The following is a 13,724-nucleotide window of genomic DNA, read 5'->3' as shown; positions in this document are numbered from 1 at the left end:
ATTCTGTGACCATCAGCTCCATCAAGACTTGGAGCATTTCCACCACCCAGCACAGTTCCCTCTGTGCTGTGTTAGCCCCCAACAGCCTGATTCTGTGACCTTAGCTTTGACTTTTCCTAGAACAATAGATAAGAGGAAAATGCATTTGGGTCTGTGGTGCTGAGGCTGAAACTCAGGGCCTTGTGCATCCGGGTGTTCAGCCCCTGATCTGTGCTCCAGCAATGCTACCCCTTCTTAAATTTTGCGACAGCATGTTGCTAGCTGCCGGGCTGGCCTTGACCTTGCAATTCTTGGGCTTCAGTGTGTTCCTGTAATGTTCCCAGAAGATAGTTAGCAGCATATAAAAGTTTTCATTGAGCATTTGCAGAATTTAAATTGGGGAAGAGATGTCACTGGAAGAAGGTCCTGAGTAGTTCTCAGAGACTAGGGGCACCTGATTCAGGACGAGCAGGGTCCTTGATCTAGGTGAGGGAGGATTTCAGCTCAGGTCAGTAGAGGCAAAGAGATTGGTTTGGGAGAGCAGGGAATCCCATTCCAGGGACAATGTAGGCCATCTCCAGAGTGACACTTTCAGCATTTCCAGACTCTTCTTTGGAAGGAGACTTGGTCAGAGATGGGCCTGGAAGGCATAGAGAGCTGATATCAGTCTGGTCATTTTCAGAATTCTTTTTTTTTTTTGAGAATTTTTAATATTTATTTTTTAGTTCTCGGCGGACACAACATCTTTTGTTGGTATGTGGTGCTGAGGATCGAACCCGGGCCGCACGCATGCCAGGCGAGCGCGCTACCGCTTGAGCCACATCCCCAGCCCTTCAGAATTCTTTGATGTGGTTTCCATGGTCTGGTGATGACATAGGAAAGTCCCCTAAATTATTGATTTTTTAAAAAATATTGATCTGTTCTTAACCGATTTTTGGTGGGCTAATTAACAGTGCACAGTGTAATTTTCATAAGTAGGCAAATTTACAGTAACTCTAAGATTTATAGATTTCTCAGAAATTTGGGAGTGACAGACAGATCTGAGAGAGAGATGGGTTTGAGAAATGACTGTCCAGAAAGGTATGAAGTCACTCATATTAAAATTGTATTTCCTGTCGGGTGAGATGGCACACGCCTGTGATTCCAGCAACTCAGGAGGCTGTGGCAGGAGGATCACGAGTTTAAAGCCAGCCTCAGCCACTGCGAGACGAGATGCTAAGCAACTCAGTGAGACCCTGTCTCTAAATAAAATACAAAATAGGGCTGGGATGTGGCTCAGTGGCCGAGTGCCCCTGGGTTCAACCCCTGCTCTCCCTGCCAATTGCTCTTCCCCATCTTCCTTTCTGTCTCCTTCCTGCCTATTTCTCATTTCTTCTATCCTCCCTCAGATGAGTAAATACCAGGGAATGTCGGGGGGGGCCACAATCTGTAGGTTTTTGTTTGGGGGGGGTTAAAATTTTTATTTCAAAAGCTTGGATAGCTTCAATATCCAGGTCATGGCAAAATCAGGACACGTGTGAAATACCTCAAAATATATTAGATTCCCAAAAGGTACCAGAAAATGCTGAGGGCCATTGCCAAGTAGGAATGACGTATTAAATTTTCCTTGCCAGCGTACCCCATGCTGCTTAGAGGACATTCGATGGGACATTGCATGTATGCTTTAGTAAGGTGACCTTGCTCAAAGACCAGGGCGGATCCGGGTTTAGAGCTGATCAGGTTTGAGGAAGTTTCCCCGATCCTTGAGTTTAAGGCGTTTGTGGTTTAAGACAAGTTTAGGGCGTTCCCAGTTTAAGACAATAGGGGTTTTAGGGAAGTTGGAGGTTGAAGATTATTGCTGCTGGGATTAGGGTGTTCCCGCTGCTTGTTCCCATTGGAGATTCAAATGGGATTTGGACAAAAGCCTCGTGGAGTAGGTGATTTGGGGCTGCGGCATATTGGAGATTGGAGTAGAACGTGTTTGTAGAGGCTGGTGTGAGTTCGGGAATAAAGGATTGCTATTTGAATCTACAAGGTGTGTGGTGGCTCGTGATTCAGTGCCCAGCCAAGACTTGGCAAGAAAATACAGTGAAATTAACACTTTCATTACAGGAAATGTAAGACATAAATAACATAAAATTAAAAGGTAGGGGAAAAGGTGACACTGGTTTCCTAAGATACATTTTACTCTTTACAACCAGGGTCCACAGGTGCAGGCTGCAGAGGGGCAGCAGGAGGCAGACCCTCCACCTGGTTCTAGGTCACCTGGTAATAAAATCAACCCCTAATGCTGCTCTGGCCTGAGACACCACGGGCTGCTTAAAACAACTAGAGCTCTGGAAATAGTAAGCAGGAGAGTGATTTCCAGGGGGGTGGATTTTAAGTAAGATGCACATGGGACAGGCCATAGAAAGTTCGCCAAGTTACATTTGGGCATAATTGCGTTCACTCCGTATCCAACAAAGCCAGTGTGGTCAGTCAGCCCGCTGCTCCTGTGCGGCCTGAGTATGGCTTGGAGTCCTTCTGATGACCACCTCCTGTTCGCTGGCTCTTCCCGCAATTCCTATTTCCCTGACTGTAGTCTGTTGCGGTTTCCTCTGCTGCTGCTGCTGCTGGACTTCTTTGGGCTGATTTCACACTTGCTTCCACTGATGGTATAGAACTTTTTTCTCCAGAACTTTCTTCACAGGGTCTTCTTCTTTAAGAGCAATAAAAACAAAACCCCGTCTTTTATCCAACTTGGGATCCACTGGAAGCTCCTTGTCCTCAGTTTCCCAAACTCTCTAGAGGACTCCCACTTTCCTCTGTGGCTTCAGGATGCAGACCCCCTGCAAAGATTTTCTTGACAGGGTCCCTCTTCATAGCCGGGCTTTTTTAGGGTGGATGACCGGGCCGTGCAGCCCGGGATCCTTCTCTCCACCTGGCAGCATCTTTCAGCAGGAGAGCGCCCAGCCCTCTTGGCCGTCCAGGGTCGGGATCCACTTTTACTGTGCCATTGCCAGGCCCTCTCCAAATTTACTAAAACAGTCCTTTAAGTCTTCTTGGCTGGAGGCCCAGCTCAGACCTCCCACGAACCTTTCCCGGTCTTCCCGGCCCTTGCCGGCGTGGACCTGGTCGCGCTCGGATCGGATTCCCGCTCCGGGCGCCGCGGTCGCGCCTCCAGACCCCGCGGCGGCTCCAGGGCCAGCCTCTGCGGGCGACTGGCTTTCGGGGGCGCCCGTGGTCCCCCTGGGCTGCTCCTCAGCCGCTTTCGACAGGGCAGGGCCGCCGAGGCCGCCGCGGGACCCACGTGTCGCCACCCGCCGCGGAAGGCGCCGCGGGCTCGGCCTCGCTCAAGCTCGCGAGCCGGGACCTCGCCCGTGTCCACCGCCCGAGCGCTCCGTGGAGCTCCCGCCGCCTCGGCCGCCGCCACCAGGACCCACCGACCACAGCCCCGGCCCGACTCGCGCGGTGCCGCCCAATTTGTAGGTTTTTTAAATTTTTATTTTTTAAGAAAAAAGGTAATGAATTCTTTGTTTTTAGTCCCCAAATAAGTTCACCGTCCCTGGAGGCTTTCGGTGTGGCGCTCTGAGTTGGCAACATTGCCTCCAAGAAATCCCCTGTTCTTTGTGTCTGGAAAGCAGCGACAGCCCCAATCTACCCTGGCCCGTGTGACCAGGTGACACTCAGGTGGAGGGGCTCCCCCAGACTCACAGCCTGCCTCCTAGGGGGAGCCACTGCCAGCCCTGCTGGCCCTGGTTAGGTCTGGCTCCTCCCAGACACCCAGCTTTGGCCCACCCTGGCCAGAGCCAGCTCACAGCCCCTCCCGAGGGCAGGCTGGGCTCAGTCCAGCCCTCCCTCCGCAGTCCCGCCGCAGATCTTGGCCCCTTCCGTGCACATCCCTCTTTTTTAGCTAAGTTTCTCTGTATCTAAGAAAAACTTTGCACAAGGAGTGAGATGCCTGCAGACCTCAATCTGCCTGTGGTCCTGACAGGGTTGCATTGAATCCCCCAATCCCCTTGCAAACATTTTTTTTTTTTTTTGGGTGCTGGGATCCACCAAGGGCCTGCAGCTCAAGAAGTCTACCAGTGAGCACCATCCACCTTAAAAAAAAAATACACACCAAAAGCTTGTGGAGTGAATTGTGATGTGTTGACGTGTAATACATAAGAACTAGCCACAGAGAGGCCAGCTAATGTCGCCAGCTAATGTGAATCACTATCTTGGAATTTCTGCCTTAACGTAGGTGATTAGAATCGACTCTTTATCCTAGGCATGATATATTTTTTTAAAGCTAAAGCTCCTCCTTCTTGGAGTATCCACTTTTGGATTGTCCCTTGGGGCTGAGCTTCCTTTTGTTTCTTTGTTTCTCCTGTTCTTAGTGGTGCCTGCCTGGTTCATTGTTCCACATCCACAGGTGCACACCAGGTAGCCATGACTCGGTCAGTGTCGGCCCCTCCCTCCTCTCTTACTTCTCTGGGGTCCCTTTCCTCCACCCACTGGTTCCCCCTCCATTTCCTGGCCATCACTTCCAGGTCTTTTCCTTGTCCCTCTCCTGCTTCCACATCTGAGAGAAAACTAGGACCCTTGACAGAATTTCTGAACTTGGCTTATTTAGTGTAACACAACATTCTCAAACTCCATCCGTTTTCCTGAAAATGACATGATTTCATTTTTTTTCTTGAATACTGAATAAAACTCCATTGTGTTTTTTTAAAAAATATTTATTTTTTTAGTTGTAGTTGGACACAATACCTTTATTTTATTCATATAGTTTTTAAATATTTACTTTTTTAGTTTTAGGTAGACACAATATCTGTATTTTATTTTTATGTGGTGCTGAGGATCGAACCCAGGGTCTCGCATGTACAAGGTGAGCACTCTACCACTGAGCCACAACCTCACCCCTCCATTGTGTATTTATACCACTTTTTAAAAAAATTATTTTATTATTTTTTATACCACTTTTTTAAAAAATCCATTCATCCATCAGTGATTTTGGCTTAGGGGCAGATACTGGGTATTGGGGATCATTATATTAGGCATTTTTGCATAAGAACCCTTTTCTTTTTAGGTTCTTTTGGAGGTTGTGTATGGACAGTGTGCCTTTATTTTATTTGTTTTTATGTGGTACTGGGGATGGAACCCAGTGCCTCACACATGCTAGGCAAATGATCTACCACTGAGCTGCAGCCCAAGCCTAAGAACCTTTTTTTTTTTTTTTTTTTTTTTAATAGTCTTTAGCTTTATTTACTGTGGGTAAGACTGACACAAATGTACATCTTAAGTTTTAGTTTTTAAAAAGCTGTGTTTTCTAAAATGTCCATGTAAGACTGTGCTCAGGCTATACTCTACTGCCAGGGGTTTAAGCCCAAGTTGGACAAAACTGACCTTGTTCCTATCTACTCAAGAGTTAGCTGCGATTTGTCAGGGATCACTCTTGGGGACTTATGAGAAGCCTCTTAGTTCCAAGTAGGGCCATCTGTCTTAGGATGGGTCAAGGTCTTGCTGACCTTATGTGGCTTCTCTTGGAAGCATCAGGGACATTTCTGTTTCCAATGACTTCCTCTTTGCAGAATGTGCACTGGTTGGCTTCCTGCTCTCTAGGGTCTCTTCCTCACCTCATTGATGAGTAGATCGGGTGACTCAGCAGAGTCTGGAGAAGTCCCCTTATTCCCTGAGTTCCAGCTGAGCTTAGAGGGCAAGGGCCAAAATATTGGCCGAGTTTTCCCTCAGCCCTTTTACTTCCTTGACTTTGGTCTCCAAGTTTTTGGTTCTAAACATCCAGAAAGCCAGTCTTAAAGAGGGAGTAATAGGTTATAACTTTAATATCTATAATTTTACAGTTATCCTTCTTATTTAATTGGGGTTAATGTTAGTACTGGAAGTCAGCATTATATATTATCTCTCCTGTAGGTAATGGCTTATTATCTCAAATTAACTTTTTTTTCCCCTAACAGCTGCACCTCTGGAAACACTAACAGGCAACAGTTATAAAGTCTGCAAGAAAAATACAAAATGAAATTAACAGAGCAAAAACTTATTTAGTTTTGTAATAGCTATGAACCAAGAAAAATGAATTTTATGATCTTGAACCTTTACTTAGTTATACATTGTATCTCCTGTCTGAGATCACAGCAAAAATCAATCTTTTGAACACAACTTTAAATGAGTTCAAGTCTAGCCTATTTAGGGGCCATTCTAACAGGGAGTAAGGTGGGAGGCAGAGCCTTATCTCAGGTAAGGCAGGCTCTTGACAAATAACACAATACAATGTTACATCTGAAATATGAATCAAAGAAAGGCTAAGAGAGCTTTTAATTTTCTTTTTGTGGAAAAAGTGGCAGAATGCTTCCATGCTTTACAATGTCACTTTTAACTGGTCAAGATCTCCTTATTATCTTTTTTTTTTTTAATTTAATTGCAGGTAGACACAATACCTTTATTTTATTTGTTTATTTTGGTACTGGGAATCAAACTCAGTGCCTCATACATGCTAGGCAAGTGCTCTCCCATGGAGCCACAACCCCAGTCTTCCTTATTATCTTTTAAAAATGCATTTAAGGGACTGGGGTTATGGCTCAGTGGTAGAGCTCTCTCCTAGCAGGGCAAGGCCCTGGGTTCGATCCTCAGCACCACATAAAAATAAATAAATAAATAAATTAAAGGTATTGTATCCAACTACAACTAAAAAATAAATATTAAAAAATGCATTTAAGTTCCAATTTAGTGTGAAGAGTAACACAAAATTGTATATATAACTTGTTGACAATAGGTTACTTTAGCCAGTTATAAAACATGAAATGACATGAATAAATATCAACCAAATTTGTTACTTTTATACAAATTTGAAACTTAAAAAAAATTTTTTTTAGTTGTAAATGGACCCATACTTTTACTTTCATGTGGTGCTGAGAATTGAACCCAGTGCCTCTGCCACTGAGCCCCAAATTTGAAACCTTTGTTATACACAATTTTAGTTTGGAGAGCACTAACTTGGCAAAGTGTTCTCCTAAGTTTTACATTTCACTATCTTTAACTTTTAAAATACAATTTAGAATCCAGTGTATACGGTAACAATAATCACAGGTCTGTATGGGTAAACGAAAAGCAAAGAATAACCTTAAATCTCTTATACATTCAGGAAACAGTGTTAGTGATCAGAAATCCACTTAGTCAAAGCCCACAGACACAAGGCAGGTCTTTAAACATTTACTTAACACTTGGACAAAGCTCAGGCAGATACCTTCTCAGATGCACACATATTCCTAGTCACATATATTTTGGGTTTCAACAATATTGTTATAACCTAAATAACAGTTGTTTGTTTAACCAGTTACAAAGTAATCATTTAAGAATTTAAAACAGGCTGGGGGTATAGCTCAGTTGGTAGAGTGCTTGCTTCACATGCACAAAGCCCTGAGTTCAAACCCCAGCACCACCAAAAAAAAAAAAAAAAAAAAAAAGAATTTAAAACAGCAATACACCTTAATTTCTTTAAGACTTAGTTTCACCAAGAATTAAACCTGACAAATACGAGAAAATTATCTTTTTTTTAAAGAGAGAGAATTTTAATATTTATTTTTTTAGTTTTCGGCAGACACAACATCTTTGTTGGTATGTGGTGCTGAGGATGGAACCCGGGCCGCATGCATGCCAGGCGAGTGCGCTACCGCTTGAGCCACATCCCAGCCCTTAAAATTTACCTTTAACTTACTCAGACTTTTTTTTTTTTTTTTTAATCACTTCCTCAGAACTTTTTGTCACTTGCAGGAAACTTTTTGTCACACAAACCTTCTCCCTTTCCTTTTCCCATCACAAACCTTATATCTAATTTCCCATCACAAAACATTTTACATCTCTTTCTTGCCTTTTAAATTTACAATTTGAAAACAATCTTTATGAAATTTTAAATTTAGACAAATGACTCCATTTTAATAAGATGAAATACTTTGTTACTTACAGTGCTCTGATTGAAACTCAGTTGAAATTTTTGGGGTCTTTTTAGAATTGTGAAACAGACCTGACGATTGTTATCTGTGCATTTAATTTACATAACAAAATTTTATCCCAAGACAGGGTTGGAGAAGGGTGGGATACTATTTTAGCAAGATCCACTTTCCTTCCAGTGATGAAGCTCCTCTTGCCAATTGGAGACTTGTCAGATCTTAAAAGGAGTGACCATTCTTTTCAGGTCATAGACTAACAGTGCTGGAATGGATTGTCACACCCCCAGGGGCAAAAGGGGCTGGAAGGCAGGGGAGAGGCCAGGTTCTCTCTGGCCACTTTATCAGCCAGAAACACCATCCAGGCACGTGCTGAGCCTTTGTCCCAACTGTGCCCAATCCATCAGTCAGGGACTCACCTGCAGTCGCCCCCATCCCGCACCTCTGCTGCCCACCTGACATCGCACTCCAAGCACGTCCAGGTAGCCCCCTGGCCAGCCGTCCTCCCACAGACGTGACTCCCCAGGCACGCCCTGCCAAACACGCACGCCAGCCGCCCAGCTGGCCTGGCACCTCTGTCAATCCTCAGGGCACTCTGCTGCCCTCCCTCCAGGCACTACACAGCCTCACCCAGGGCACTTCCAACTAAGTGACTCAGCCTGGGCACTTCCAAGTGCCTTAGCCTGAGACACCCGCCACCGCCGCTGCCCTTCCATCTGGCACCTCCTGGTGCCCTCCCCTCTGGGCTCTGCCCTAACTCTCCCCCCCACCACGGCTCTCCCCTCTGGCACCTCTTGGTCCCTTCCCTCCAGGCACTACACAGCCTCACCCCAGGTGCCTCACCCTGTGACAATTCAAAGTGCCATGGTCTGGCACACTTAAGAGTGCTGCACCTGCAGCACTTCAAAGTGCCTCCCGTGCGACTCTTACAAAGTGCTTCAACCTGTGACACTCAGTGCTTCACCCTGAGACACTTCAATGCTTCACCCTGGGACACTTCAATGCTTCACCCTGGGACACTCAGTGCTTCATCCTGTGACACCCAGTGCTTCACCCTGGGACACTCAGTGCTTCACCTTGAGACACTCAGTGCTTCACCCTGCAACTCAGTGCTTCACCCTGGGACACTCAGTGCTTCACCCTGGGACACTCAGTGCTTCACCCTGGGACACTCAGTGCTTCACCCTGCAACTCAGTGCTTCACCCTGGGATACTCAGTGCTTCACCCTGGGACACTCAGTGCTTCACCCTGGGACACTCAGTGCTTCACCCTGCAACTCAGTGCTTCACCCTGGGACACTCAGTGCTTCACCCTGGGACACTTCAATGCTTCACCCTGGGACACTCAGTGCTTCACCCTGGGACACTCAGTGCTTCACCCTGGGACACTTCAATGCTTCACCCTGGGACACTCAGTGCTTCACCCTGGGACACTCAGTGTTTCACCCTGAGACACCCAGTGCTTCACCCTGGGACACTCAGTGCTTCATCCTGTGACACCCAGTGCTTCACCCTGGGACACTCAGTGCTTCACCCTGGGACACTCAGTGTTTCACCTTGAGACACCCAGTGCTTCACCCTGGGACACCCAGTGCTTCATCCTGGGACACCCAGTGCTTCACCCTGGGACACTCAGTGCTTCATCCTGTGACACTCAGTGCTTCATCCTGTGACACCCAGTGCTTCACCCTGGGACACTCAGTGCTTCACCCTGGGACACTCAGTGTTTCACCTTGAGACACCCAGTGCTTCACCCTGGGACACCCAGTGCTTCATCCTGGGACACCCAGTGCTTCACCCTGGGACACTCAGTGCTTCACCCTGCAACTCAGTGCTTCACCCTGGGACACTCAGTGCTTCACCCTGGGACACTTCAATGCTTCACCCTGGGACACTCAGTGCTTCACCCTGGGACACTCAGTGCTTCACCCTGGGACACTCAGTGCTTCACCCTGGGACACTTCAATGCTTCACCCTGGGACACTCAGTGCTTCACCCTGGGACACTCAGTGTTTCACCCTGAGACACCCAGTGCTTCACCCTGGGACACTCAGTGCTTCACCTTGAGACACTCAGTGCTTCACCCTGCAACTCAGTGCTTCACCCTGGGACACTCAGTGCTTCACCCTGGGACACTCAGTGCTTCACCCTGGGACACTCAGTGCTTCACCCTGCAACTCAGTGCTTCACCCTGGGATACTCAGTGCTTCACCCTGGGACACTCAGTGCTTCACCCTGGGACACTCAGTGCTTCACCCTGCAACTCAGTGCTTCACCCTGGGACACTCAGTGCTTCACCCTGGGACACTTCAATGCTTCACCCTGGGACACTCAGTGCTTCACCCTGGGACACTCAGTGCTTCACCCTGGGACACTTCAATGCTTCACCCTGGGACACTCAGTGCTTCACCCTGGGACACTCAGTGTTTCACCCTGAGACACCCAGTGCTTCACCCTGGGACACTCAGTGCTTCATCCTGTGACACCCAGTGCTTCACCCTGGGACACTCAGTGCTTCACCCTGGGACACTCAGTGTTTCACCTTGAGACACCCAGTGCTTCACCCTGGGACACCCAGTGCTTCATCCTGGGACACCCAGTGCTTCACCCTGGGACACTCAGTGCTTCATCCTGTGACACTCAGTGCTTCATCCTGTGACACCCAGTGCTTCACCCTGGGACACTCAGTGCTTCACCCTGGGACACTCAGTGTTTCACCTTGAGACACCCAGTGCTTCACCCTGGGACACCCAGTGCTTCATCCTGGGACACCCAGTGCTTCACCCTGGGACACTCAGTGCTTCACCCTGCAACTCAGTGCTTCACCCTGGGACACTCAGTGCTTCACCCTGGGACACTTCAATGCTTCACCCTGGGACACTCAGTGCTTCACCCTGGGACACTCAGTGCTTCACCCTGGGACACTCAGTGCTTCACCCTGGGACACTTCAATGCTTCACCCTGGGACACTCAGTGCTTCACCCTGGGACACTCAGTGTTTCACCCTGAGACACCCAGTGCTTCACCCTGGGACACTCAGTGCTTCATCCTGTGACACCCAGTGCTTCACCCTGGGACACTCAGTGCTTCACCCTGGGACACTCAGTGTTTCACCTTGAGACACCCAGTGCTTCACCCTGGGACACCCAGTGCTTCATCCTGGGACACCCAGTGCTTCACCCTGGGACACTCAGTGCTTCATCCTGTGACACTCAGTGCTTCATCCTGTGACACCCAGTGCTTCACCCTGGGACACTCAGTGCTTCACCCTGGGACACTCAGTGTTTCACCTTGAGACACCCAGTGCTTCATCCTGGGACACCCAGTGCTTCATCCTGGGACACCCAGTGCTTCACCCTGGGACACTCAGTGCTTCATCCTGTGACACTCAGTGCTTCACCCTGGGACACTCAGTGCTTCACCCTGGGACACTCAGTGCTTCACCCTGGGACACTCAGTGCTTCATCCTGTGACACTCAGTGCTTCACCCTGGGACACTCAGTGCTTCACCCTGTGACACTCAGTGCTTCACCCTGGGACACTCAGTGCTTCACCCTGTGACACTCAGTGCTTCATCCTGTGACACTCAGTGCTTCACCCTGGGACACTCAGTGCTTCATCCTGTGACACTCAGTGCTTCATCCTGTGACACTCAGTGCTTCGTCCTGTGACACTTCCCAGTGCCTCATCCTGAGGGACTCCCCGTGCCCTCCCCTCTGGCACCCCCTTGCCGTGTGGTCAGGGCAGTCCTGCCGCCTGCCCAGCCCAGCCCTTCCCTGCCTGCCCCCCGCCGCACTCCTTCGAGGTCCACTGGCTCTGGAACCTTGTGTGTGGGTCCCGGCACTCCTCTCTGGTTTGTCCCTTACACTCCTGCCCTCTGGCACTGCTGCTGGCCTGCTGGCTTGGTGCCCCGGTGGGCAGGGGAAAGAGGGACAGTTTGGAAGTCTGTAGGAAGTGACTCAGAGGACAGAATAAATGGACAGTGGTCAAAACAAAGAACAGAGGAGACCCAGAGGAGGACTTTACTGGAACGGTCAGTCTAAGCCCGGAAAGGGGCTGGCACCCTCAGGCCAGAGGGCAGGGGCCCCTTCCGTAGGGAGTGGTGAGCAGCTGGGTGGGCTTTGGGGGCCACTAAACCAAAGTGAGCCTGGAGGACAGTCCAGCTCTCCTTCCCTCACAGCAAATAGCAGCGGGGACGACATTGAGAAGGAGGTGTGTGGGCAAAGTGTCCACTCAGGCTTGTTCAGTCATTGTCACAACAGAACAAGGAATCCTGCCATCAGATGAACCCAGAACCCCACCTCTCAAGAGAGAGTCAGAAAACCCCAATCCTCTGCCTTGAGTTTCTGGGGACCAGTGCTCCCTGTCGACTGGGCAGGAGCTTGCAGGGACTGGTGGTGTCCGCTGTGGTCTCCTGGGCCCCCCAGCATCAGGCTGCCGCATGGCTCCCTCGGTGGCCCCGCTCAGCTTTCCACTGCCCGCTGAGAAACAGCACTTTCCAACACCCAGAGGCTGTGCCCGCCCTGGGTCAGCTTTGCTCAGGCTGCTTTTCTGTTCTGCAGCGTTTGGGGGGCCCTGTTTGTCCACTGTGTCTCTCTCTGTGTCGTCCCTCCCCTCTGTGTGGACCAGCACAGCCACTGCCACCACAGCAGCTCGGCTCCCAGGTGCTCCTCTGGTTCTCAGTTCTGTGCAGCCGTTTCTGAGGCTTTGAGAGACTCTCGGTCAACTGTGAACTGTCAACAGGGTTCCCTCTTTCTCCTGCCTCTCCGGGAAGCAGCACTAGTCCTGCTGCCACAGAAAACCCGGAATGCAGTCTCCCTCTAATCCATCATCTTGAATCCAGATTTTTTTTTTTATTTTAGAACTTTTTCTTTATAAACTGCTTTTATTAGTGCATTATGATGACACATAACAGTGGGGTTAATTTGCCTAGGACATGCGAAGCCCTGGTTCAACTTCCAGTACGGCAACAAACCAAACCCAAACCAAACCCAAACTGAAATCCTTTGACTCAAGCCTTTACTAAGCACAGATTTTTGTTTTTGTTTTGTTTGGGTACAGGGGAATGACCCAGAGCCCTGTAAGTCCTGAGCCTCACCCACAGTCCTCTTTATTTTCGCTTTTGAGGCAGGGTCTCACTGAGTACCTTAGGGTCTCACTAAGTTGCTGAGGCTGGCTTTGAACTTGCGATCCTCCTGCCTCAGGCCCCTCCCCACAACCCAGGAAGCTGCTGGGATTCAGGTGTGCACCACTGCAGCTCGCACTGATAATGTCACCTGCGCCTTCTTTGGTGTGCACTCCCCATAAAGAGATGATGCAGGTTCACAGAGGTGGATGTTACCACGTAACTCACATGAGCAGAACCACACATGTGCGGGGAAGACTGTGCACACGGAGGACTGAGGCCGAGTGTGCAGAGTATGCTGCTCTCGGTGTGTGCATGTTTGCACCTTGTATTCAAGTCCAGATGGCCTGGAATCTAAAGCAAGCTCTGACATGCCTGGGCTTGTCCCCTGCGCCCGGAAGTACAAACCCTGTCTGGGCCTATTTGCATAACGAAAATATGGTGCATCCCCCATAGCACATAGTGCTGAACTTAGGAGGGTAAGATTCACTTAGGAGGGGAAAATGATGTAATATGATGTCGAGAGAAGTCTGCCCCTGGTCTGCCATTGTATTTTTATTAAGTTTCTCTAGGTCTTGTGCGACCCTTATGGGGAACTCCAGCAAATATGACAAAGAGTGAGACAGGGACTCCCAGGTGCACAGTGCTGCCCACCATAGCCAAGCGTGTGTTAGTTGACTGCCTAAGGACAGTGTGGTTTTGTACACACTGTGGGA

At 48.9% G+C, this 13,724-nt stretch overlaps 1 pseudogene; it reads right to left on the bottom strand.

The window, feature by feature from the left end:
• Positions 1 to 2,436: 2,436 nt before the first annotated feature.
• On the bottom strand, positions 2,437 to 8,318 carry LOC113193613 (heterogeneous nuclear ribonucleoprotein A/B pseudogene; annotated as a pseudogene).
• Between the last annotated feature and the right edge of the window lie 5,406 nt (positions 8,319 to 13,724).

This window comes from Urocitellus parryii, chromosome 3 (genome assembly GCF_045843805.1).
Source record: "Urocitellus parryii isolate mUroPar1 chromosome 3, mUroPar1.hap1, whole genome shotgun sequence".
NCBI lineage: Eukaryota > Metazoa > Chordata > Mammalia > Rodentia > Sciuridae > Urocitellus > Urocitellus parryii.
The sequence above is the reverse complement of the archived record's forward strand: the minus strand, read 5'-3'. Positions and strand labels throughout refer to the sequence as shown.